This window comes from Eriocheir sinensis, chromosome 34 (assembly GCF_024679095.1).
Source record: "Eriocheir sinensis breed Jianghai 21 chromosome 34, ASM2467909v1, whole genome shotgun sequence".
NCBI classification, from domain to species: domain Eukaryota; kingdom Metazoa; phylum Arthropoda; class Malacostraca; order Decapoda; family Varunidae; genus Eriocheir; species Eriocheir sinensis.
In genome coordinates this window covers 5,682,403-5,708,834 of record NC_066542.1, presented here as the reverse complement: position 1 = coordinate 5,708,834, position 26,432 = coordinate 5,682,403, and the positions used below count along the sequence as shown (strand labels likewise).

The 26,432-nt window shown below is 44.4% G+C and overlaps 1 protein-coding gene across 14 annotated transcripts in view; it reads left to right on the top strand.

The window, feature by feature from the left end:
- The window catches only part of LOC127006963 (headcase protein-like), a 124,787-nt gene extending 102,855 nt beyond the window's left edge, over nt 1-21,932 (top strand). Inside the window, exons 6-8 of one of the 14 annotated variants that reach the window (XM_050877390.1) lie at nt 107-5,307; nt 5,562-9,739; nt 9,876-21,932. The gene's annotated coding sequence lies outside the window, so the exon portion shown is untranslated. Of the gene's footprint in view, nt 1-106 lie in introns of all 14 variants that reach the window. The other 13 variants (XM_050877383.1, XM_050877391.1, XM_050877393.1 and 10 more) reach the window with 13 other exon arrangements.
- The last annotated feature ends 4,500 nt before the right edge of the window (nt 21,933-26,432 follow it).

The following is a 26,432-nucleotide window of genomic DNA, read 5'->3' as shown; positions in this document are numbered from 1 at the left end:
TGGATAGGTCAGTTCAAACTTCAAAGCCGGTTCAAGATCAGGGACAGGATAGGTCACTTCCGGGGCTCTTCAGTTCGATGCTCAAGAATAACTTTTTGGTCGGCAGGAGGACAGGAGCGCGACGTCGACTCTTCCACGCCACTCCACCACCACCACCACAACAATAAGGTAACCCTCAAGTGTCGCCGGAGAAGAGTAGTGTATAGTGAACTAAGAGGCATCAAGAGGCATCACGAGGAGGAGACGGAAGCTGAGAGAAAAAGAGAACGGAGAGGCAAGAAGAGTTGAGACTAGGAAGGACGATGATAAAGTTTTTTTTTCTTTGGCGGTGCTTCTTGACAACACCTCGAAGGACATGAAAGACTGAGGGCTCCCCAAGCTCTGACGAAGAAGGTGAAAAGCAGGTGGAAGAGGAAAAGGAGTATAAAGAGCAGTAGCAGAGGAGGAAAGGTGGAGTAGAAGGAGGCAAGAAAATCGGAGCAAGTTTACCGAGACTGGAAAGAACTTGGACGCTCCGTTAACTCTGCTTGAGACGCAAAAACACCAACGTCTATCAGTCAAGAGGAAGAAGAAGCGGAGGAGGAGGAGCAAGTCGAAGGTTGCGGAGCGTCAGTCCAGCGTCCCCATCACCACCTCGCGGGGACCAGGTGAATCTAAAAAGCAGGTATGCAACGAAAATGAGACGAGGCACCGCCAGTACCGCCTCGGAAACAAATCTAAAAGTGAACCCCAAGTCCACGCTGTAGATCTGCTTCAAAATAACCCCAAAAGTCAACCTCGTCCGCCAATGTGTACCAACATGCAATCATGAGTGGCGTCTCGGCTGTCCAGTGATTCTTGGGGACGATGAGGAAGGGGAGCAAAGAGTCCGTCGGGGAATTCAGTCAGTGCGAGAAGACAGAGAAATACAAAGCAACAAACAGATGCAAAATAAAAACAACAACTAGCAATGAGTGGCAAACTCATACAAAAACGGGGAAGAAAACTTTGGAATATAAAACATTTGTGTTTTCCTCATTTTCATGAATTTGTTTGTCGAAAGATATCCACCGGAACAGTGGATGGGTGTAAATAACTAGACATTAGCTGTATTCTAATTGTGTGACCTCTTGTGCTATCGCCGTAAGTTCCGAATTTCGATGTTCAGCGTAGTCATAGGCAGAGTCCTTGTTGACAGACAGACACTCATCCCCGCTGTGAAAAAAGTAATATATACATACATATATATATACAAATATTCTTCAAAGCAATGCGAGGAGGAGGGAAAATAACAAATCCGAAGAAGCAAGGCGGAAACTGAACCTAAGTAAAGTGTGTTGGGTGAGTGGAGCTCCTGAGACACTTTGTGCTGGTGAGAAGAAGAAGCAGAGAAAACACGGATGACACAGACCTAGAAACTGTCGCAAGGGACTAAATCTGTCAAGGACGAACTGTTGGGGACAAGCGGAAGTTGTTTGTGAGAGAAATGCTTTGACTAACGGCCGATCACCCGCCGTTAGAATAGTGTTAAGCGAGGAGGAGAGTAAGATGTCGTAACGGATGACGAGACAGAGACGGAGGCGGAGCAGCAGCCATAAACACACCTCTCAGCAGCGGGTGGAAGGAGGCCGAGAGGAGGAGGAGGAGGAGGAGCGTGTGAGGTGCGAGGCAGCAAAGACAACAACTCCACTTTAAGTTTGTGGCCAAAATACGATCTTGGAGGCGACGAAGACTGGTGCACGCAACACCGAACATCACCACCACCACCACCACTAGTCACCACCACAAACAACAACAAATGATGGTGAAGAATGACAACACCAAGGGAGTTGTGGAAGGAGGAGGTGAAGGAGGAGTTGAGATGGAGACTGAAGCAAAAGACGGCAAGGGTTGTTGTCACCATCCGGGACACTCCAGCACCGCCCCGCAGCACCGTCCACACGCCGCCCCGCCCACGCCCCCTCCGGCCCCATCTGCGTGGTCCACCCGTGTCCTGTGGGTTGCTGTTGGCCCCTCCACCGCCCCGGACCACCTGGGTACCGCCGGTCCATGAGGCTCACGTGTAGCGGCACCCGGGCGGCTGTCCCCACGAAGGATATGCCTGTAAGTTAGTTCAATGTGCACTCTTTTCTTTGTACCGTAGCTCCTGCTGAGACGACAGTGAATCTGCTTGTATTTAGGAATGAAACATAAGGACAAACTTTTTACTAAGAGCTCTCCGTACTGGGTGTGTAAGGTTTTATACTTGTAGCTTGTAAACTTGTGTCGTGGGAAGTTTCTGTTCGCCCAGCCCCGCCTCGCCTCGCAAGCAAAAACTATAATTGGATTTCTTTTCACCCGCCTTGTTCGCGGAGGTAATTGTGTTCCGAGGCCCCGCGGCGAGGCTCGCGGCTGGGGCGTGTGGAAGCCTCCTCACAGCCACTCCCGTTAATGCAGAATAGCTGGCACGCGCTGCCAAAGAAGTCGGGTGAGGAAGGTGACGGTCGAGCCTCAGTCAGTCACATGAGTACCTTTGAGAACCAGTCATCACGGAGTGTTTGGCACTGCCCGAGAGTCGTGTCGCACGGCTCCCAGAAGAATCGGTCAGCAGCAAAAGTAAAGCTGAAAAGAAAATGAGCGAGTCACTTGCGTCGCGAGCAATATGAACCACTGAACCACCAATAAGTGTATAAGTATCTATGTCTAGGGCTTAACGTTGTAAGTAAGGTAGATGTAACATTAACTCAGTCATAAGATAAGGTTCAACACATCGGTCGATATAGTTTTTGAAAACGCGCGAGGACGAAGCGGACCCCTGCGGGCAGCGGGCGGGTGTCGGGCGCCAGACACTCGCCCTGGGGTCACGCCGGGCCTGGAGGTCACTGGGGGAGGACGGCCGCCGCGCCTCCCACCACACCTCGAGGCCTCCCGCTGGCTGCGGAGTCCTGATGAAAGCTATAGTCGGTCGGCGCGGCAGGTAGTGAAACTGCCTGCTGAGGACAAACATGGAGCGTCCCTAAACAACCACTAGTGTATATACCCATCTGAGTCGATAGCAAAGCAGAACCTGTTTGTCACCTTGCGTGAACTTGCCGTTGATTGTTGCTCCAAGCTGGCGAAGGTCACTGGGGCTCGAAGGATGACCTGACTGACGGTTACGCTGACTCTATAAAGGCACGAACCCAGTGACTCATTCGTACCTAAGCTTGCATGACTCTAGTGACGTAACGCCAGCGTCCGTGGCCGCTAAGGTCGCTGGACGCGGACGGAAGACAGTGGTTCCTCTCAAGACGCCAGACGACCTCGCCCCCTCTTTCCATCTGACACCTGACTTCTTCGCGGTGACTCCAGTCGTTGTGTGCATTGCTAGGATAAGCTATTTGGGACCTGATACTTGTGACTAAACCAGCGATTATCAGTATCCATGTAGGGTCACGGCCCTCACCTCACATGATCCGCCCCGAGAACAGGAAATGGAGATGGAAGACAAGAAGACGGAGGGAGGGAGAGAAGGAGGAGGAGGAGTCAGACAGGAGCGTGGACAGCTGTGTGATAACGTTGGTGCTCCTTGCGGGTGGTGTTCCCTCAAGGCTAAGAGTTTCCTATTAGTTTGTAATTCAGCTACAATCAAAATTACATTCCCTTAGATCAGCCTCACATCCCCACCCTGCCTGTCCCCGCCCTTCACCACTGTTGATCTCACGCTTTCAGTGACAACATAACCCTTGATTGTTATTATTGGCACTCATTGCTACCAAAAGACAAACTGCGTTCTCTTCATTATGGTGAGTTTGTCCCTACCCAGCCCCAGAACCCTTGCACCTTCCACCCCACCCACCACCCCGAACCCTTGCGCCCTCCTCCCCCCCAGCAGGAACGCTTTGCATGACGCCCCTCACCCCTGTTCCTTGACGCGACGCCCTGTCCCTGTCCACGGCCGATCCTGTCTCTCGAATCCTGCCACGGCCCTCCTCCCGCCCCTTCCAACACACATCTGTCCCGCGCGCCTCACTCTTGCTGAAAGACTTACATCAACACAAGATACATGGCGGAAGATATTAGGCCAAAATTTCATGTTCAACTTTTCCCTACATATGGCATTCAAACAAAGAATCGAGGGTTTGGAGGCTCGGCAACGCTCGGGCGCGGATACTGTGAGGTGAAGAACAAGGAGGCGAACACCTGCACACCTGCCCGAGGGTTCTGCGAGGCGTTGGGAGCAGCAGAGCGCGGGAGGGCGGTGTATAGCGACGCTGGTACCTGTTGAGACACCCTTCAGGGTAGAAAGTTTCCTGTTTAGACTCGTTGAAATTGTTGAATGGATTATTTTGTTTGTTCACTGTTGGTAACTTAAGGTTCATGACGCTGTGCGGGTGTCAGCGAAGGGCAGCGTGGCGGTGCTCGCCTCCTCGGGTCGTCAGCTGTGTTGTGTCGCGGCGCAAGGACCGGCGCAGACCCCCTAGCACCTCCTCTCATAAGGGCGACAATCCTGGTCAGACTTAGGATTCCCGGCCTTCAGGTGCATGTGGGTGCCAGGCGGCGTCTGATCCCGTCCTTCTTGCAGCTTGTAACTTTATTGGCTCAATTGTGAATATCAGATAAGTTTTACATACGTTGGTAGTTTTTGGACCAAGGTAACTGAGAAAAATTTCCTTGTTTGCTTGGCTCAATTTGATCATTTTCTTGTTATAAATTAAAAGACTTTCTTCGAATTAGACTGTGCCTTGCTATAGTTAAAAAGAAACAAAAAAAACTTTTGTGTTGCTTCTTCTTCTTCTTATTTTCAGCAAATTGGCAACATTTGTAATCTCACTCTGGTGAAATCTAGAAAATAAATTTACTTTTGTACCCCCAATTGGCTTTTGGTGTTTCTTAAATTCCAATTTGGTTATTTTTGGAGCAGATCAGTTTAGTCGCCTTGAGGAAAGACTTGACTCTGAGAATGTCCGAGGCTGGCGCTGTTCCTAGTGACGAGAGAGAGAGAGAGAGAGAGAGAGAGAGAGAGAGAGAGAGAGAGAGAGAGAGAGAGAGAGAGAGAGAGAGAGCATAATGACAAACAACTGAAATTTGGGTTCGGAAAAGAATGGTAAGAAGCGAATGAAAGTGTGTGTAAATAAAAAAAAAAGAAAACACTGAATGAGAGATAAACAAAAAGCATAGAGTGACGCAGTACAGCAGCCTTCATGCAGTGCGCACCACCACACACAAAAAAAATCCATCATGTCCCTCAAAAAACTAAAAATGCTAAATAACCAAAATTCTCCAATCCAGGTCAGCATGAAAAAAAAAAAAATCACAGCAGAATGACAAAATTAAAAACCAAAATCACCAAAATTCTGCACAATCCAGGTCAGCATGCAAAAAAAAAATAAATAAATAAAATCCCAGCAGAATGACAAAACTAAAAATGCTAAATAACCAAAATTCTCCAATTCAGGTCAGCATGAAAAAAAAAAAATCCCAGCAGAATGACAAAATTAAAAACCAAAATCACCCAAAATTCTGCACAATCCAGGTCAGCATGCAAAAAAATAAAAATAAAAATAAAATCCCAGCAGAATGACAATTAAAAAGCAAAATCACCAAAATTCTGCACAATCCAGGTCAGCATGCACAAAAAAAACGGACAAAATTATGATTGGCCACCACGGGACAGAACACGTGATGCCTCCACACACGCGTTCTGTGCTCCCATCTCCCCCCTTGAAGTGTTGTGTGTTGTGGTCCGTACAGGAGTGGAGGAGGAGGATGGAAAGTGCCGGAGGACGACTGGAGGCTGGAGTGAGTGGATGGCTAAGGCGTCCATGAGGGTGAGTGCTGAGGTAACGTATGGGAGCCGCATGAAGAGGAAAAAAAAGAAAACCACGCTAGAGGGAAAGAATGAGTCACCTGGAGAGAGAGAGAGAGAGAGAGAGAGAGAGAGAGAGAGAGAGAGAGAGAGCAAGGTAAGCATGGGCTGGAACAGTACGACAGGTCTGGTGAAGGCGGGTACTTTGCTAGCGACAGTACAAACTCGGGCCTGGCGTGCAGGAGACTTGGGCTGTTGCGCCGCACCGACTTGGCAACTAACACTTACACGATTCCTTCTCTTTTCTGTCACTTTTCCTTTCCCCCTTCACTTTCTTTCCAGGTGTTTATGGTTAAGTTGTTTTAGAACGTACAATCTCCTACTCTGTTATAGAAAAGAGACCCTTCAGTCCCTTCTTTCCCCTCATTTTCTTCCTCCACACACACACACATACACCCACACACATTCTGGCAACGATGAACAAGACACAACACTGAAGTTCTGGGCGTTCACGAGGGGCGGGTCGCTGCGTCCCTATCGGTGGCGGCCCCTCGTGTGTCCAACGGCAGCTCTTCGGCCAGCAGGTGTCCCTCATTTCCATGGGTTGTCGTAGCAGTTGCTTTCATTTCCTCCTCCTGCTCCTCCTCGTTGTGATGATGAGTTGATGTCGTGGAGATGACGGAGGACTCGCGGCCGAAGTGTTCCGTGAGTGTTTATCTTAATTTCTTTACAGATATGTAACGATTGATTGTAGTTATCTCTTGTATTGATAGTAGTTGTTTCTGTGTTGTTTGGAGTATGGATATAGGAGACTTGTGCAGCATCCAACCGGAGTAGAGTTAAGGAGAGTCGTGCCAGCGTGATCGCCTTGATGGAGCCACGTTTGAACACCCGAAGACAAACTTAAACCATGAATAATCCTCGCTAAAAAAAATCTTTGAAACTTTAACGACCAAGGTGAAGAAATTATCACAGTAGGGTAGACGTGGCGCCGCAGTGACCACACGGCGAGCGAAGTTTACCATTACAATAACCACCATTCCGTAATATTTTAATCTAAGCGTCCGCCATCAACTTGAAACCAACACAATCATAATAGTTAGTGATGTTACGAAGACACGAATCTATATATATATATTTTTAGGTCAATCGTTATATAAGTGCAGTCTTAAGTCCAGTTTTTAAGAACTTTAAGAACATAACAACACACAGTAGCTTTAAGAGAGCGAGAGAGAGAGAGAGAGAGAGAGAGAGAGAGAGAGAGAGAGAGAGAGAGAGAGAGAGAGAGAGAGAGAGAGAGAGAGAGAGAATCATATAGTTTACCTTAAGGACTATTCCCATGACACTACCTTATTAAAACATCACATCAGAGCCATTTTTCAGGAAGCAGACGAGACTTTTTGAAGCGAAGACCTCGGAGTGAGTCGCTAGAGAGAGAGAGAGAGAGAGAGAGAGAGAGAGAGAGAGAGAGAGAGAGAACAGCACAGAGGCTTAATTTGGGAGACTACTGACTTTGACTAACATAGGGAAGCAGAGAGTGACAGCTTGGGATTATAAAAAAGAAAAACCGGCAAAAAATGAGACTTGGGTGATTTGAGGCTAAAAAAAGGTGATAATACTAACAAATGGGGACTCCTGGGGAAGGCCTGGGGACATAAAATTGGGACCTGCAGACTTGAGGCTAACTTGGGGACATGGGGCTTAGAGGCTACTTGGAGATATGGGTTTAGAGGCTATGGTACTGGGCGATGGAGGCTACGACTTGGACATGGGTGAAAGACTTAACTGGGAGACTGAGGACATAGGTGCTTGAGGCTAATTGGGACATGGGTGATGAGGCTAATTGGGACATAGGTGATGAGGCTAGCTTTTGGACATAGGAGGCGAGGTTTGACAAAGTGAGAGACGAGGACACCAACGGATGACTGTGAGAGATTGAGGACATGGAAGATGAGGCTAAAACTTTGGACACAGGCGTTGAGGTTAACTAAATTAGGACATGGGTTTGAATTTTTGGACATAGGTGAAGTTAGACAAAGAAAACGGACACGAAGGGACGACTAGGAAAGACTGGGACATGGGTGCTAGAGGCTATATTAGGACATGGGCGTTGGGGTTAGCTAAATTAGGAATGGGTTTGAAATTTTGGACATAGGTGAAGTTAGACAAAAGAGAAACGAACACCAATTAGGAACAACTATGAAAGACTTGGACATGGGTGTTAGAGGCTACATTAGGACATGGGTAAAGAGGCTAAATTTGGACATAGGTGAAATTAGACAAAGAGGAACAGGACACCAAGGCACTACTGGGACAGACTGGGATATGGGTTCTAGAGGCTAAAATGGGACATGGGTGTTGAGGCTAAATTTGGGACATGGTGAAGTTGGACAAAATGGACATGACACCAAGGGACAACTGGGAAAACCTGAGGAAATGGGTAGAGGCTATATTAGGACATGGGTTTTAGAGGCTATATTAGGACATGGGTAAAGAGGCTAAATTTGGGACACAGGTGAAGTTGGACAAAATGGACATGACACCAAGGGACAACTGGGAAAACCTGAGGACATGGGCGTTTGAGGCTACATTAGGACATGGGTGCTAGAGGCTATATTAGGACATGGGTGAAGAGGCTAAATTTGGGACATAGGTGAAGTTGGACAAAATGGACATGACACCAAGGGACAACTGGGAAAACCTGAGGACATGGGTGCTAGAGGGTATATTAGGACATGGGTGCTAGAGGCTATATTAGGACATGGGTGAAGAGGCTAAATCTGGGACATAGGTGAAGTTAGACAAAAGAAAAGGACACCAATTAGGAACAACTAGGAAAGACTTGGACATGGGTGAAGAGGCTAAATCGGGACATGGGTGATAGAGGCTATATTAGGACATGGGTGATGAGGCTAATGTAGGAAACCAGTGACGAAGAAAAAATTGGTGATAGAAGAGTTACTGAGTGAAACAAGAACAAAAATCACACACAAAAAAAGGACATGGACGAGAGGCTAGATCACGGACGAAGCATAGATGAGAGACACTGAAACACGGACAACTTAAGGACATAGACAATTGAGACTAAATGACGTACGTTAGTGATGATAAAAAATAAAGAACATAAAAAAGAAGATCACGAAATGTACAAGGACACTGAAAGGACAAAAGGAAGTCAAACACGGACATTTTACGGACATTGACGATACAGATTAACTTACGTACACTAGTGATTGAAAAAAAACGGACTTAGAACTTGATGCTAACAGACAAGACAGGAACACTAATTAAACACTTTATCTAAGGACACGGACAACAGACAGTGCTTAAAGGGAACAAATGACGAATCTAAATTACCAACATAGGTGATAGAGGCTTAGAAATGTACAAATGGTTGACTTGTTACTAAAAATAGGGTACTAATTGGTAATTCTTGACTAAAATTTGACAGTTTGTGATAATAGGTTGGCGTAGGGTAAATCAGCTAAGGAGAATGAGGCTAAATTAGGTACAAATGGGTAAAAGTGACTGTAATAGGTTAGAAAAATGGGAAACTAACTAAAATAGGGACAAATTTGGGTTATAATGTGAGTGAAGGTGAAATTTAAATACTCGTGTTGGTAAGGAAAAGGTTAGTTAAGAATAGGAACCAGAAATGTGACAATAATAGCTTAGAAAATAGGGAAAACTAGCTAATAATAGGGCCAATTAGGATTATAAGGTGAAGGAAAGTGAAATTTAAATACTCGTGTTGGTAAGGAAAGGTTAGTTAAAGATAAGAAGCAGATATGTGACTATAATAGCTTAGAAAATAGGGAAAACTAGCTAATAATAGGGCCAATTAGGATTATAAGGTGAAGGAAGGTCAAATTTACTCGTGCTGGTAAAGGAAAGGTTAGTTAAAAATAGGAACCAGAAAAATGACTAATAGTTTAGGAAATAGGGAAAGCTAGCTAATTATGGAGACAAATTAGGGTTATAAGCTGAAGGAAGGTGAAATTTTAAATACTCGTGTTGGTGACGGGAAGGTTAGTTGAGAATAGGAACCAGAAATGTGACTATAATAGCTTAGAAAATAGGGAAAACTAGCTAATAATGGGGACAAAATAGGATTATAAGGTGAAGGAAGGTGAAATTTTAAGTACTCTTGTTGGTGAAGGGAATGTTACTTAAGAATAGGAACCAGAAATAGACTAAAAACATAGGAATAGGAAAAAATAGGAATAGGGTTAGGAAGCAGAGATAGACAAAGGGAGGAAGAGGAGGAGACGAAAACGAAAGAAATTGAGAGTCAGTACAAAGGAGAGAAGAAGGAAGTAGACGATATGTGAAGGAAAAAGTTAGAAAATAGGAACAGAAACAGGAATAGAGTTAGAAAGCAGAAATAGACAAAGGGAAGCTCAGAAAACGAAACGATAGAAGTTGAAAGACCGTACCAAGGAGAGTTGAAGGAGGAGAAGGAGGAGGAGGAGACGATAAGTGAAGTAGGAAGTTAGGAGAAGCGAAGGAGACAAAGACTCGTTGATGAAAACCTGTCGCTCGAGTGGGAAGAGGCAGAGAAGTAAGGCGTTGAGACAGAGACAAAGGCGGCACAGACAAAGACTTCGTAACGAGTCAGGTGAAGTTAGATCCAGCGAACAGGACAAAGGACAGAAGAGAGAAAATAATCCGTGGGGTGAAATTAATAAGAATAACCATAAAAAAAACGCATATCTAAGTGGGAGGAAACGAAGATATGGCCACAAAAAAAGGGGGATGGTAGGGAGAGGAAAATAGGATAAGGGAGTGAGTGAGTGTAAGGATACCAATAATTTTTTAGAAGTATACGAATGACAGAATGGATTTAAAGGGATTTTTGGATGTTATCTGTCTCACTGCTTCCCGAAAAGGCTCTGATTTACAAACACACAAACACACACACATACATACAAACACGATTACGCAATGCCAGTTTCACCATCAAGTTAAGCACATCAGTTTCTCTACGAATTTTCTTTATATTATTAGTTTATTGGCTCCAGGAAAGGCTCTAATTCACCAACACATAAACACACACACAAACACACACACATACATGGTTACGCAATGTCAGTTTCACCATCAAGTTAAGCACATCCGTTTCTCTACGAATTTGCTTTATATTATTAGTTTATTGGCTCTAGGAAAGGCTCTGATTCACAAACACACAAACACACACACAAACACACACACATACACGGTACAGTTTCAACATCAACTTCAGCACATCCGATACCCTACGAATAATCTTTTTACTTTGTTTATTTTTTCCCCTTTTCCGTTTCAAGTCCCCTCAGCCAACATCTACATTCCCAAAACTCTCCGGAACCTATAATCCCCCTCACATCCTGCCCGTAAATCCGACTAGTTGTTTTATACTCTGCGTTCCTTTAGCTCCCTTTCCGCCCTTCCACCCGCCGAGGGGATAGGCTAAGTAGGTCGTCTTGTTGTAGGCTGTGACTTGAACGACCTGCACCCTCGGTCTTGCTAGGAACCTTCTCTACACTCTTTAGAATCCGGGAAGTATAGAGTTCAGTCGTCTTACACTTTACGAAATTAACCCAAACATGAATCTAGACAGTAAATCAACCTTTCACGGCGCAACCAAACTTAAGAACTTAAGCAACACCACCACAACACATGATATCAACACCCCATAGCGCAACACAGCAAGTAGAACAACCAGCAACACCCAAAACACGAATCTAGCCAATAGTGAATGAACCAAACACAACCAAATTTATCAACTCAAGAACACTGTTACCAACACAACACACGGTACGAACACCCCAGCACGCAACACAACAGACAGAACAGCAACAACAAGCAACACCCATACAACACACTCAATTCAATAGGTAGTGTAGAACCTTGCCGATTTATATATAGTTTTCTTTTTGGTTAAGTTTGAAGAAATATCTGTACCGTTCTCAATTTTGTATGTAGTCATGTTGAGGAGGAGGAGGAGGAGGAGGAGCAGGAGGAGGAGGAGGAGGAGGGAGGAAGATAATGGAAGGAGGTGAAGGGAGTGCGTGTAAAAAATGGGAACAGACGGTGAGGGTAAAAAAAAAGTAAGAAAAAAGAGAAAAAATGCAAGCCCTCGACTGTTCCACTTATTCATGTTATTCTTTTTTTTTCTTTCTTTACTAAAATGTCACGGAATGTCACGAATGAAAAATGAAGTAGAGGGTAACGATACGCGAGAGAGAGAGAGAGAGAGAGAGAGAGAGAGAGAGAGAGAGAGAGAGAGAGAGAGAATATACCAAACTCAACAAAAACACACGGTAACAAAAGCAATCAAATGGAAAACAACAACAACAACAACATCAACAACAACTGCTCCCTTCACCCCCTTACCATATCCCCCTCCCCCCTCCTCCCCTTCCTTTAGTTTACCCCCCACCTCCTCCCCCCCATCCTTGCCCTTTACCCTAAGATAGCCTTAAATAGCCTTTGATAGCCTTTTTAGCTTTATTGCAGTCCCTCCCACACCTCAGCGCGAGAGAGAGAGAGAGAGAGAGAGAGAGAGAGAGAGAGAGAGAGAGAGAGAGAGAGAGTAAAACAAAGGCACAGGGGGTAAGAAATGGCGCACTTTTTTCAATATATCAATCACTTATTATTCTCAAAACGTTTACATTATTATACAACTTCATATTATTATTGTACCTATTTGTCGGGTTTTGAACGATACTTATCAAATATACTCTAGTTCTTGTTTTTTGCATTTTAAACTGTAGAGGCAAAAGCGTTTACAGGTATAAGTAGCGAAGGGAAGGGAGGAGGAGGCGAAGAGAAATGAGAAATGTGAAGTGTAAGGATTTTTTTTTATTAACTCGCTGGAAATGTATGGCAATTATCAACTATTATTATTACTATCATCATTGCTACTACTACTACTACTACTACTACTACTACTACTACCAGAAAGACATTATTGTGGATGATAGGAGTCACTGTATTCCATCAGCCTATCGTTCAGTCGTTAATACAATGAGAAAGATTCTTCATTTTATGTATAGGAAGAGGGAAGAGGGGAGGGAAGGAGCATAAGAAGGGAGAGGAGAGGGAAGGAGAGTGAGGCTGATGATAGAAGGAATAAGGAGGGAGAGTGTGTGAGAGAAAGAGAAAGATAGAGAATCAGTATTTAGACAAGGAAGGAAGGAAGGGAAGATATTATAAGATTAGTCTATTCCAACTCCATTTTTAAACTCTCTGATTCCTTATATTCACGTAGCTACACCTATTCTCATTACCTGTTATAGATTACCTTCACAACCACCACTACCACCACCACTACCACCACCAGCACTCTCAAACTCTCCTGCACTATCTACCTTGTTTTAGCGTTAAGTCTACGGTATTGTCATCCACGTTTGACTATCGCACGTTCTTCCACCAATCCAATTAGCGATGCCAGTTAAGTAAGTGTTAAGTAAAAGGAAAGGGCCAGTGTTAGTGTTACCGCCTCCACAGGGTTGCTAGAGGTTAGTGAGTGCCTGTGTGATCTCTATTCCTGTTCATCTTAAGGCTTTTTTTTATTTATTTTTTTTTTTATTAGTGTTTTTGTGTGTGGGTGTTTTTCTGACAGTGAATAGTACAGGGTTTTATTTTTTCTCTTTTGTTAAGTTCTTGCTGTTCTACTTGATGATTTTTTGGTCTTTTTGCTTCCGATGTCAAAGTGTCTAACTAAACCTTCTTCATATTTCATTTCAACTTTTTTTTCTGCTCATTCGCCGTTTCGATCTTCAATTGTTTTATCTTTTTTTCCGATTTTTGAAGTTCTTGCTCTTCTACTTGCTGTTTTTTTCTGCTTTTTTTGCTTCCGATGTCAAAGTGTAACAAAACCTTCATATTTTTTTTTTCACTTTTTTTCCACGGTTCCGATCTTCCATTTGTAGTTATTCCATTTTCTTCTCTTTTCTAGCAGCATAAATAAGTTGCTACTCCGCTATGAAAGTTTCTACTCAACTAAACCTTCATGATTCATCTTTTCCTTCTGCTCACTCGCCTTTCCGCTCTCCAATTTGCTATTCTATGATCTACTTTTTCTTCAGTAGCTTAAGAGAATTGCTGTTGCGCTGGGAACTTACGTATTTAGCTAAACTTTATATCTATTTCGAGTCTTCTTATTCTGCTCAATCGCCTTTTCACTGTCAAATTCACTGTTCTTTCATCATCTGCCCTTTTACAGTAGCATTAGAAAGTCGTAGTTATCCTGTGAACCTTTCTATGTAGCAAAACTTTATTCCATTTTATCTTCCTATTCTTTTCACTCACGATTTCTCCCAATTATATGCTGTTTTCTGTATTTTCTGCTCTTTTTCCAGTAGTATAAGAAAGTCGTAGTTATGCTGTGACCATTTCTATTTAGCAAAACTTTCTACATATTCCATTTTATCTTCCTATTCTTTTCACTCACGATTTCTCTCAACTATATGCTGTTTTCCACATTTCTGCTCTTTTTTTCCAGTAGCATAAGACAGTCGTAGTTTGCGCTGTGAACGTTTCTATATTGGCTAAACTTTATACATATTCCATTTCTGCGTATTCAATTTCATTCTACTCATTCGCCTTGCCACTCTTCTATTTGTTATTCTTCCATCTCCTGCTATTTTTTCCAGTAGCATAAGAAAGTGGTATATGCGCTGTGAACGTATCTATTTTGGCTAAACTTTATACATATTCCATTTCTGCGTATTCAATTTCATTCTACTCATTCGCCTTGCCACTCTTCTATTTGTTATTCTTCCATCTCCTGCTATTTTTTCCAGTAGCATAAGAAAGTGGTATATGCGCTGTGAACGTTTCTATTTTGGCTAAACTTTATACATATTCCATTTCTGCGTATTCAATTTCATTCTACTCATTCGCCTTGCCACTCTTCTATTTCTTATTCTTCCATCTCCTGCTATTTTTTCCAGTAGCATAAGAAAGTGGTATATGCGCTGTGAACGTTTCAATTTTGGCTAAACTTTATACATATTCCATTTCACCCTCTCGTGTTACTTGCAGCCATTCCAAGCGAGGCGTAGGTGATTCTTCTTCGCTGTAGTTTCTGAGTGCATATTAAAACCAACCTTTCTCTTCATACATTCGAAGGACATGACCCCTTCTGAATACGTCCAACTACATCTAAAAAGTTTATTGTTTCTCCGTCTTATTTCTCTCTTCACATTTGAGGTTTACAATTACTAGTTAGAAGTGATGAGAATGTTTGTAGCCTTTCCTTCCTTGTCTATTACGTGAGTGTGTGTGTGCATGTGGGAGAGCGAGCGCGCGCGAGAGCTAGAGAGTGGGAGTGTTCGGCACAGCATCAGCTTGGGGTCAGAGATGTAATATCCGTCCACTGGCGATGGGGAAGATAAAATGCAGCGAAATGGGAAAAAATGAAAGCGAGAGGAAATAAAAACCAGTCGATTCTATTAACGAAGCCGGAGGGAACGTGGAGGCAGGAGGGAGAGAGAGAGAGAGGAGGGAGGGAGTCAAGGTGTACGGAGGTGTTGCAGGTATGGAAAAAAAGAACAGGAATATGACGTGTAGTATTCCAGTATCATGTGTATTGTTAGTTTTTTTGGGTTGTCTTTATTTTTACTGTTGGGTGATGTCGAGGAGATCAACACTTCACTTACTGTAGGCGTTTGGGAATAGATGTGGAAGAAGTTATAGAGATGGAACTGGATTTTAAGACGTAATGTGTAGTTATAAATTCCACCTGATATCAGTAAGACAGTTTTTAGCGATTAAGAGGATAAGACATGAACTGTACCATCAACGACAACAACAATGATAATAAAAATGACGGGAAAAATAATAATAATGATGATAATAATAACAAAATCCACAGTACGATAATTGCCATACATCAGAAACGAGAGAGACCTGAACAGTACCAGCAACAGCAACAATGATTGTGAAAATGACAACAAAAACGACAATAATGATGATGATAATAATAAAAAAACAACTGTACGATAATTGCCATACATCAGAAAAGAAAGAGAAAGGGAGAGAGAGAGATAGAGAACGGTTTATGTGTAGGAGCATGAGGATATCTTTTCTCAACCTAGATACTAATTTTAATAATAATATCAATAATCTTACTCTCAATTATTCAGTAAGTAGTCATAGTTACTGCATTATTAACAACGGCGTTTCTTTATTAGCCTTATCGACCTGTACGTGTTCATATATTGCATTATTCTTAAGAGTAGAGTTGCCTTTCTTGCATCGTTTTCTCTCTTGCATTGATCAGACTTTCTTGCATCTTATATTCCCTTCCCGCGTCGCTGGTTTGGACATAGCCTGCCATGGACTTACCCTTAACGCTTTGCTGTCTTTTATATTGAACCTACAACTTATCTATCCCCTATACTACTACTACAACTACTACCCTTCCATTGAGCCTGCTACCTATCTTTCTACTATAACTACTACTTCCACTACTGTCGCCCTCTTTCCAGCTGCATGATTCCCCCGCCAACCCATTCGTCCGGTCTCCTTCTCTTCTCCTCTTAACGCCTTCTCTTTTCCCCTTCTCCTCTATACAGTTTTGCCATGTACACGCTGCTCAACTCTTCCCTCTCAATTGTATCCATCTGGCCGTCTGTCTACCTGAGTCATTATAGCGATCTCACCTGTTCTCATAGTCGTAACCCACCTGATAACGTATGCCAGCGCCGCCTATCCGCCTATCATGCCATGCCAAAGCTTTCCCACCGGTTACATATACACACACACACATACACACGTCCACTAGTACCCAACCATGTGCTCTGTTAACAAAACCCGCCCTGCTCAACCCACCGATCAGATTCTCCTCATCATTAGTCCACCCACCCATCCACCCACCGCCTCTCCACTAGCACGTGTGTATGCCAAACCCACCTACTCACCTATACATACCTGCCGGACGAACACACAAACATACACACAAACAGACATACCTAACACCAGCCATTTTTTCTCCCTTCTCGTGTTTCCATTTTTTCTCTCGATGCGTAGATTTCATAGGCGCCTTTGGCCACTTATTGCACGTCTTTATCAATGTACTTTTAAGCTTTGTTATTATGATGATATTTCTTTCGTGCTCGTAATCTAAAATGGTGCCCAAGTTAACTACATAATTGTTATCAACGTATACATAATATTAGCCGATGTATAGAAGATTTTTGCTGTTTACGTAGGATAAGTATTTTTGACCTCCTTTCTAATCAGTCTAACGTATCAAGGATGTATTTGTTATTATGCATCGACGTAGTTTTTACATTTCTATCTCTATATTGCATTTGATTCGCTTCACGAGTGTGCCGGCTTACCTGCGTCCCCCCTGTGCCGGTTTGAGAGAACAGGTGTTGTGTGTGTGTGTGGGCGTGTGTCTGCAGAGAACAAGGGAGGGGTCGCTGAGAGCCTGTTTGTGTGTCTAGTTTAAACCTTTTCCGTATACGTAGAATTACCATGTTTTTTTGCCTTGCTACTCTTTACGTTAATCTTACATCCGGATACCATACTCGTTTGTCGGTGTGCTCAGATATTCATCAAATCTTGAGTCCAGTACGTAATGTAAGCTAGAGACGGCTGTGTAGTGCGCCAGATCGTGCGGTGGACCCAGTGTGATCCCCGCACCGACACTGTGTGAATGGATGTGCGTCTGAGTGTTAGGATGTTAGCCACACTTGCGTTCACGAGGACACTATACCAGCGTTGCCAAATAATCGTACACACCGTATTGCATTTTCGTATTTTCTGACTGATATCTAAAGCAAAACAAACAAACAAACATCAATAAATAACAGTTTTAACTCTAACTTTAATATTCTTTCGTTATTTGTGTAGGTACGAGAGTTTGAGGCTAAAAAATGGTAAATACAATGTGGTGAATACGATAATCTGGCAACACTGCACTATACCGGCTTGGAGGCGCCTCAGGAGGACACACGCGCCACCCATCGCTAGGAATGCACTGCTTCTTCCGCTTCTCCAATAGTGCAAGACTCAGCGAACCTCTGCCTGGCCTGTCCCACCATAGAAAGGCAGTGACAAGAACGGTCCGGGCACAGTCAACACCCATGGCGCGGCGCTCCTGGACGGGCAGCGCGGCAACCCGGGGTCGTTCGCGGCTACCTGGGTCTTGCCGCGCCTGCCTCGCCGACCGCCGCGCCATGCCCCCGCCTAGTCAAGTGAGCGTCTGCGTGCCTCCCAGCCCCGCGCCTCACTCCGTCCGGACCACTGAGGGGCTGGCAGGCACCCACACCTCACGACTCTTACTTCGACTATCAAAAAACAGCGAGGAAAAATGTAAAAAAAAAAAAAATGTTTGTCTGAGATGGCTGGGCGTGCCTATAGGCTTAGGATAATGCAAGCTGTGAAGAACTTATGAATTAGGTAGCGTGTCATGTTATCGTTTAGCGGCAACACATGACTCTCAACCGTGTGTAGTGAGGCTACAGGTTACTAGAGGCTACGCGAGGGATCCCACACGTGACCTCTCGGCGGGGGAAGACGAGCAGAAAGAGAAAACATCGGGATATATATTAGAACAGAAATGAGGATAATCGTTGAGGAGAAAATCTGATAATTCATGATATGATCGTTTCCAAAGTTGAGGCTACTCCACTATCAACCAATTACTGACGAGGCTAACAACCCTAGTATTACCAAGGCCCGGCGGGGCGCGGGACGGGGAGGACGGCGCGTGACGGCTAAACGACAGGATAATGACGGAGGCATCGGGCTCTCTTTGTCTAGGAAAAGTTGCTGCTAAAACATAAAACCAGATTTCTCTCAACACACGGATAAGGAAAAGGTCGAAAAAATGAACGAATTATAGATATTATGAGAGGTTAGTTAACGATGATGATAATAATGACGACGATGACGATGATATGATGATGATGACCGTAACGATGATGACGGCGAGGGTGATGGTGAGGGTGGCGGCGGGCGCGGCGCGGCGTGGGAGTTGCCCAGTACAAAGCGTGTGTGTAGCGTGGCCCAGGCGGCGGGCGGCACAGGCTGCCGCCCGCCGCCTGGGCCACGCGTTCACTAGTTTTAGCCTTGCAGGTAGCGTTAGGGAACCATAGTCGCTTTAGGTGCCTAGCTGATCAGTGCAGGGGAGAGTGCAGCGCCCCGTGGCCCCGGGGGTCGGTCCTACAGGCGTGGCAGCCCCGGGGCCGGACCGATCCCCCCCGGCACGCGGCGCTGAGGCTCCATCCAGTTGGTCTTGTTTGGTATCTTGATTTCAAGAAATTTTTAAGTAGTTTTTTTTTTTTCAATAGCTTTGCAGCTAGTTTGTTTGCTCACACCTCCATTGATTACATACATTTTTTTTTTTTGCTTTATTCTCCGTTGCACAATATGATCACAAACTTTAAAATACGTATGGCTATAGGATAACGTTAACACACACACACACACACACACACACACACACCCTAGATAGTTTTTAGCATTAATTTAGGCTGCGATGAAACACCTGGGCTGTGGTGGGGACGTTGGTGCTGCTTTCAGACCCTTGGCGAGCAGGCGAGGGCGGGCGGGAGGCGAGATAAGCGAGGATGACGAAAGAGGAAGAGCGAGAGCGAGTGGCGGAACAAATGTTGACTCGATGATGCGAAAAAGAGGAAATGAGAGGCATGCAAGATAAACCAGAAAAACTAAAAAAAAAAAAGTTAAGGGTTGAAAGTTTCGGTTTGTGGGTGATGTGACGGCAGGATTTTGTTTACTTTTGGTAGTGAGTGTAATAGGGAAAGTCCAACACCACGAAGGAGATGAATGCTGAAAGTGTATTGTGTTAGGGGTGACTGAGGGCTTGTGGAGTGAGAGATATTGATGGATTGGATGATATGGATGTTAAGTGATGGTATGGTGGAGTGATGTGATGTGGTGTGTGGTGTGGTGTGGCCAGGTAAGTGGCATGAGTGGTGGTGTGTGGTATGGCCGTGGCAGTGGTAATAGACAGAGCAGTGGTTGTTAGAGGTCGTGGCAGTGGTATCAATAAGTGGTTGAAGAAGTGGAAGTATTGTGAGTGTTAGTGTTAGTGTGTGGAAGCTGTAGTAAGTGGGAGTGTTAGTGGTATGTGTGGATATGTTAGTAGTATGAATCAGGGCATGTAAGTAGTAGTATCTGGACGGGGCAGTGGTAGTAGTGTCGTCAAGGCTATGGTAGTATGATTAAGCATGTTGCAAGGAAGTAGAAGGGAGTGCGAGGGAAAGAGAGGGGGGTGCTAGAAGGGGGTTGGAGGTAATACTTGCAACCCACACCAAGGGTAATCATCACCAGCTGGAAGCATTGTCAGTCATATATTAGCAGTAGCAGAAGGAGAAGGATTACAAAGGGAGGAGGAAGGTAGTTTTAAGTAGGTCAGTAAGTCAGACAGCGAGACAGACTTGAAGATGGTGGGCTGGGAAGGGAGGAGAGAGTTAGAGGAGGAGAAGGTGAGTGAGGTGAAATGTAGAGGAGGGGGAAGGAGAGAGTAGGAGGGGACGGAGGTGCTGTCGTAGGAAGAAAGGGGAGATGGAGGGTGGGGGAGGGGAGGAGAGGGTAAGAGCAGGAGGAGGAGAAGGAGGGTGGGGTGTAACGAGGAGGATGAAGTAGAAATAGAAAGGTGTGTGTGCTAGGGAGGAAAGGGTGAACAAGGGGCAGGAAGAGCAGGGAGAGAGGAAAGGAAGGAGAGAGAGCTATAGATTCACGGGGGATTGTAGTAGCAGAGAGTAAAAGGGGAAGGAGGTGGGATTGTCGTAGGAAGGAAAGGGAAAACAGGGAAGGAGGAAGGAAAGGAGAGAGCTGTAGAGTCGAGGGGGATTGTAGTAGCAAAGAGTAAAAGGGGAAGGAGGTGGGATTGTCGTAGGAAGGAAAGGGAGAACAGGGAAGGAGGAAGGACAGAAGAGAGCTGTAGAGTTAAAGGGGATTATGACAGCAGAGAGGAAGGAGATGAAGGAGGAGAGTCATAGGGAGGAAAGGGTGGACAGGGCCAGGAAGAACAGGGAAGGAGGAGGGAAAGGAGAGAGCTGTAGAGTCAATTGGGATTAAGATAGCAGAGTAAAAGAGGAAGGAGGTGAGAATCGTATTGAGGAAAAGGAGAACAGGGAAGGAGGAAGGAAAGAAGTAAGGGCTGTACAGTAAAAGTAGACGGTAGTTGTGGACGTTATTTCGGGCTGTGCTGTTCCTACCAGTACAAATATGTGATACATCATTCGTTCTCGACAAGGGAACATCTGGGCAAAGGAATGACGTCACTCGGTTGTAAGAATCAAACAAATTTCAAACCAAAACAACTCCAGAAAAAAAGATAAAGCGGTACAAAAAGTTTCAAAGGAATGCAAAATGCTTAAAAAACCGCTAAAGATCAAATTTAAAATAGTCCAAGTGACGTCATCATCATTCCCAAAGGCCGCGGCGACGGGACTGACTCTTCAGGACTCGGCGCATCTCACGGACCAATCGCAGCGCACCTTGCCACTGACGTCACGGAAAGAGTCGCGCCTGGTCGGTCCGTGAGAGCCCCTGGTGTCTTGGCGGGCCCGTCCCTTCGTCGCGTTCTTTGGCCGACATTCTCCGCTTCGGCAAACATGTGATATCTTCAGCGTGACTCCATTCGTAGGCTAAGTGAGGGAAGGAGGCGACCACATGTACAAACAATGTGTGAGGGAGGCAGAGGAGACAAAAGGAGAGTAGACGATATAAACTTAAGATATAAATAACAGCTTATCCCTTTAGAACACCTAAATTTGAGACTAAAACAAAGCGAACTCAAACATAAATCGGCTGTCATACTTTTTTGAGGCTAGTGATATTAGAACGAGCGACTCTATCCAGGCAGACTATTATAAAAACCAACTTGGGATAATACGTTATTTTCAAACATTCAACAAAGCTGTTACCATTACGACCAATACTTTTAGGACTCCGTAGGTTAGATCCTTAATGTTACGACTACACAAAGGAGATGGGAGAGGATACATAGGATTAAGATAGGATGTAGAGAACGAGGAAGATGAAGGAAGGAAAGAAAGGCAGAAACAGGGGAAAGAAAACATCGATAAAAACAGAAACGGGATGAAATATGAAAAACAAAACAGAAACAGTGAAAAAGAAAACGAGAGAACAAAAAAACGGTGACGGAAAAAGAAAAGAGCGAAGACAAAAAACACAAAATGCAAAAAAAATAAAATGGTAGACAGCGAGTGGCGTGTTAGTACAAACAAACTAATGTACAAGGAACAATGAAAGATATAATGAACAGAAAAACACCGTCACCATCATCACTATTGTCATCATCGGCTCGGTACAATGAGAAGCGAAGGAGGGAGGAAATTAATACATGAAGGAAGGAAGGAAGGAAGGAAGGAAGGAGAAAAAAATATTAGAAGGGAGAAATGCATGGCGTAAAGGAGGAGGAGAAAGGAGGAGAGTAGGAAGGAATGAGGAGGAGGAGAAGGAAGGAAGAAAGGAAGAAGTAGAATGAGAAAGAAAAAAAACCTAAACAAGAAACACAAAAAAGATGGAAATAGAACGAAAAAAGGAGAAAAGAGAAGGGAAGAAAATAAGAGAAGAATGAGAACGAAAAATCTAGACAAAAACAATAAAGAAAGATGGACAGAGAACGAGAAAAGGAGAAAAGAGATTGGGAAGGAAAAAAAGAAGAATGAGAACGAAAATATAAACAAAATAAATAAAAAAAAAGATGAAGAAAGAAGAGGAAAAAAAAGAGAAAACAAAGAAGAAAGCAAAAATCCCATCAACAACAGAATTAAAAACGGAAAAAAAAGAAGAAAAAAACAGGAAAACAGAAAACGGAGAACGGAAAAGCTAACAACAGGAGTGACCCGAACATGACCTGACCCGAACGTGACCTGACCAACCATGACACGACACAAGAGGTCACGGTGGATCCCTTTAAACAGAGGCTAAGACCCGCACGGAGGCAGGCAACCCACACCCTCCCCCCCCCTTTCTGACACACACACACACACACACACACACACACACACACACACACACACACACACACACACACACACACACACACACACACACACACATACACACACTTGAGCACGATATTCCTTCCTTTTTTCTTACTTTCCCTCATGCGCATAAACTTAGAGAGAACTGGAGAGAAAGTAGATGAAAGAAGAGGAGGAGGAGGAGGAGGAGGGAGAGGAAGACAAGGGAAAGGAAGGGAAAGAAAAGGAGAGGAAGGGAAAGGAGAGGAAGGGGAGAGTAGGGAAGAGAAGGGAGAAGAGAGATAGGGAAGGGAAAGTTAGGGAAAGGAGAGGAGAGAAAGGAAAGGATAGGGAAGGGAAGGGAAAGAAGAGGAAGGGCAGAGTAGGGAAGAGAAGGGAAGGGAAATAAAGGGAGGGAGACGAAATTAGGGGAAGGGAAAGGAAAGGAGAGGAAAGGCAGAGTAAGGAAGATAATGGAAGGGAAGGGAAGGGATAGAAGAGGAAGGGAAAGGAGATGAACAGCAGAGTAGGAAAGAGAAGGGAAGAGAAACATAGAAAGAGAGAGAGAAGCTTAAGGGAAAGGAAGAAAAGGAGAAGGGCAGTGTAGATCAGAAAAAGGAAGGGGAGGGGAGTGGAAGCCTACCAACCGACGGGTCCTTTTGAGGCATATAATATTTCCAAGGAGTTGAGAGTCACGTGAAGCCTTTATTTCTTTTAGGTTATGTAAGACTTAGTTCAATAGGGCTGGACGGAGACGCGAAGAAAACGTGGAGCTGCGAAGAAAACGGGAAGTGAGACGAAGGAAAGTGTTCTTGAAAATACGTCCAAGGGAAGCTTATTACGAGAGAGAGAGAGAGAGAGAGAGAGAGAGAGAGAGAGAGAGAGAGAGAGAGAGAGAGAGAGAACGAATGAATGAAAGAAATAATGAATGAAAGAAAGAAAGAAAGAAAGTTTGCAAAAAAGAGGAAAAACGGGGTAGAGGAAATATGAATGTAAGAAAATATCTGGGAAAAACAAGAACAATAAAAAAACTAATAAAATACACGAAGATATGAACGTTGAAGGGAAGTAATGAGAGGGAAAATGATGGTAGACAAAATAGATGAGTTGAAGCTTTTTTTTGGTATTAGTGTGAAATCCAAACATCAATGAACACGAATAACAGCAAAAATAAAAATAAAACAACAGGAACATGTACCATACGCGTTAGGAAATAACCGAATGAGAGACAGAATGGACGAATATCAAACAACCAACCAGAAAAAAAACATGTAATGGACGGAATGTGTTTGTAAAAGTGACAGCGGATAAAAAAAATATAAAAAATGGATTAAAAAAGGGAACAGAAAATTCGGATATGCAGAGCTCAAACGAAACGCGGAAAAAAAGCGATGGGGAAAAGAAACAGGAAAGTGCAAACAAGAGAAAGAGACGGCTTAACACAGGCTTAGTAGCACTCTAGGTTAAGTAAGATTCACTACTACTACTACTACTACTACTACTACTATTACTACTACTATTGCAACTACGATATTACTTAAGTTGCCATAAAGACTAACATGCTATTAATAGGAATACTAAAATCACTAGGAATATTATGAGAACAGGTTGTGAGGATTGAATATAGTAAAAAATGGAATATTACTGTACTCTATATACACACACACACACACACACACACACACACACACGGTAACATCATCAAAATCTTCTACTACATTTATTACTACATGCAAAGTGATAACATGGACGTTCTTAAAAGGGAAATAAAGATAATAATAATAATAAAAATAATAATGTTTGTGTATGTAATTTTAAGTGGCGCCTGAATGAGTCTGGCCACGCGGTACGCCACGTCACGTACACGCACACACACACACACACACACACACACACACACACACACACACACACACACACACGCCAGGTTAAAACACCCTCCTGGTTGTCTGTTCCTCCTCCACTTTCACCACCACCACCACCACCACCACCAAGAATGACAACCACAACCAGTCCTGTCCACTATATCATCACTACCACCACCTCCATCACCACCACTATCACCACTCCTGTAAGCTGCAATTCCACCACAACGGCTACTCCTATCCACTCCACCACCACCACTACCACCAGTACCCCTCCTTCCTCCACCCACTCCTTCAACACCACCATAACCACCACCATTACCTTCTGAGACTACACCCGTAATCTCCACTACAATTTCCCCCACTACCACCACCACCACTACCACCACTTCCTACCACACACCAGTTCTCTCCACCATACCACCACTACCACCACCACAACTCCCTCTTCCCACCACTACCTTTTTTTTTCCTTAACCATGTAAAGATCTGTTTCCTCCTCATCCTCACTTCCTGATCAAGCAACAGTCCTCACCCCCACAACAACACAAGCCCTTCCCCTTTCAGCCTATTCTCAGCCTCTTCAAGCAAATTACTACCTTTTCTAGCCCCGTTCCATACCTTCCCAACCCATCTCTCTTCCTCCACTTCCCCATTTAAGGAACACCCAACAGCCCAACAAGAACCCAAGCCTACCTCAGCCTTGCCTATTCTCTCAGCATCTTCAAGCCCATTTCTCCCTTCTCGAGCCCATTCTTACCTTACCCAGCCCATTTCAGTCCCCATTTCCTAGGCAAGCTCCAGTCTACACCCTCACAATAATCCAAGGCTTTCCCTCACAGTCTATTCTCAGCATCTTCAAGCCCATTTTTCCCTACTCGAGCCCGTTCTTACATTCCCCAGCCTTCCCTCTTCATTTCCCCAGTAAAGCCCAGCAGCCCATAGCCTTCAGCCTCTTCACGTCCATTCCTGCCGTCTGTAACCCATTCTAACCTTCGCCAGCCCATCCGTCACCCTCCCTTACAATCGCACAACAACCCAAACCTTGCCTCAGTGTTACCTCAATCTCCCACCCCTTTCCCTTCACCCTTCAACCCAAGCCTACCTCAACCTTGCCAATTCTCAGCAGCAAGCCCATTCCTGCCTTCTCTAGCCTGTTCCTATCCTCCCCAGCCCATCCCTCATCACTTCCCGGTAAAGCCCACAACCTACAGCCCCGTAACATCTTAGACCTTCCCCTTACAGCCTATTATCAGCCTGTTTAAGCCCTTCCCTGCATTTTCTAGTCAAATCACAAACACCCCAACAGCCCTACGACAACCTACGCCTTGCCTCAGTCTCCCACCCTCTCCCTACACCCTCTCCCTCAACCCCTCCACCCACACCTGGACACATTTTTCCTCCACCAATCAGAAGACAGGTAGAAAACGCACAAACACCAACCAACCCCTAGATAACAAACAAAGGTGCCAAAACTTTACCCACTTAGATACTTTCCAACACGAACGCCGGTGCTTCTTTTGGCCTTGACCGTCAAAGAAAAATGTGTAAAAAAATATATATATAAAAAAAAAATGATCCCCTTAATAGTAAATCCCACCTGAGAAGCTCCATGGCAGGTGAACTGTAGTGTTAGATCTGGGGGAGGAGGAAGAGGACGAGGAGGAGGAGGAGGAGGAGGAGGAGGTAGATAGACAAAAAAGATGAGAAAGAAATGAGGACGAGAGGAAGACAAGAGGACGAAGAAGGAGATGAAGATAAAAAGATGAAAGAAATGGAGGAAATGAGAATACGAGAATAAGAAAAAGAAGGAAGGCAGTGAGACAAATATAAGAAAAAGAAAATGATGGAATAGAAAGA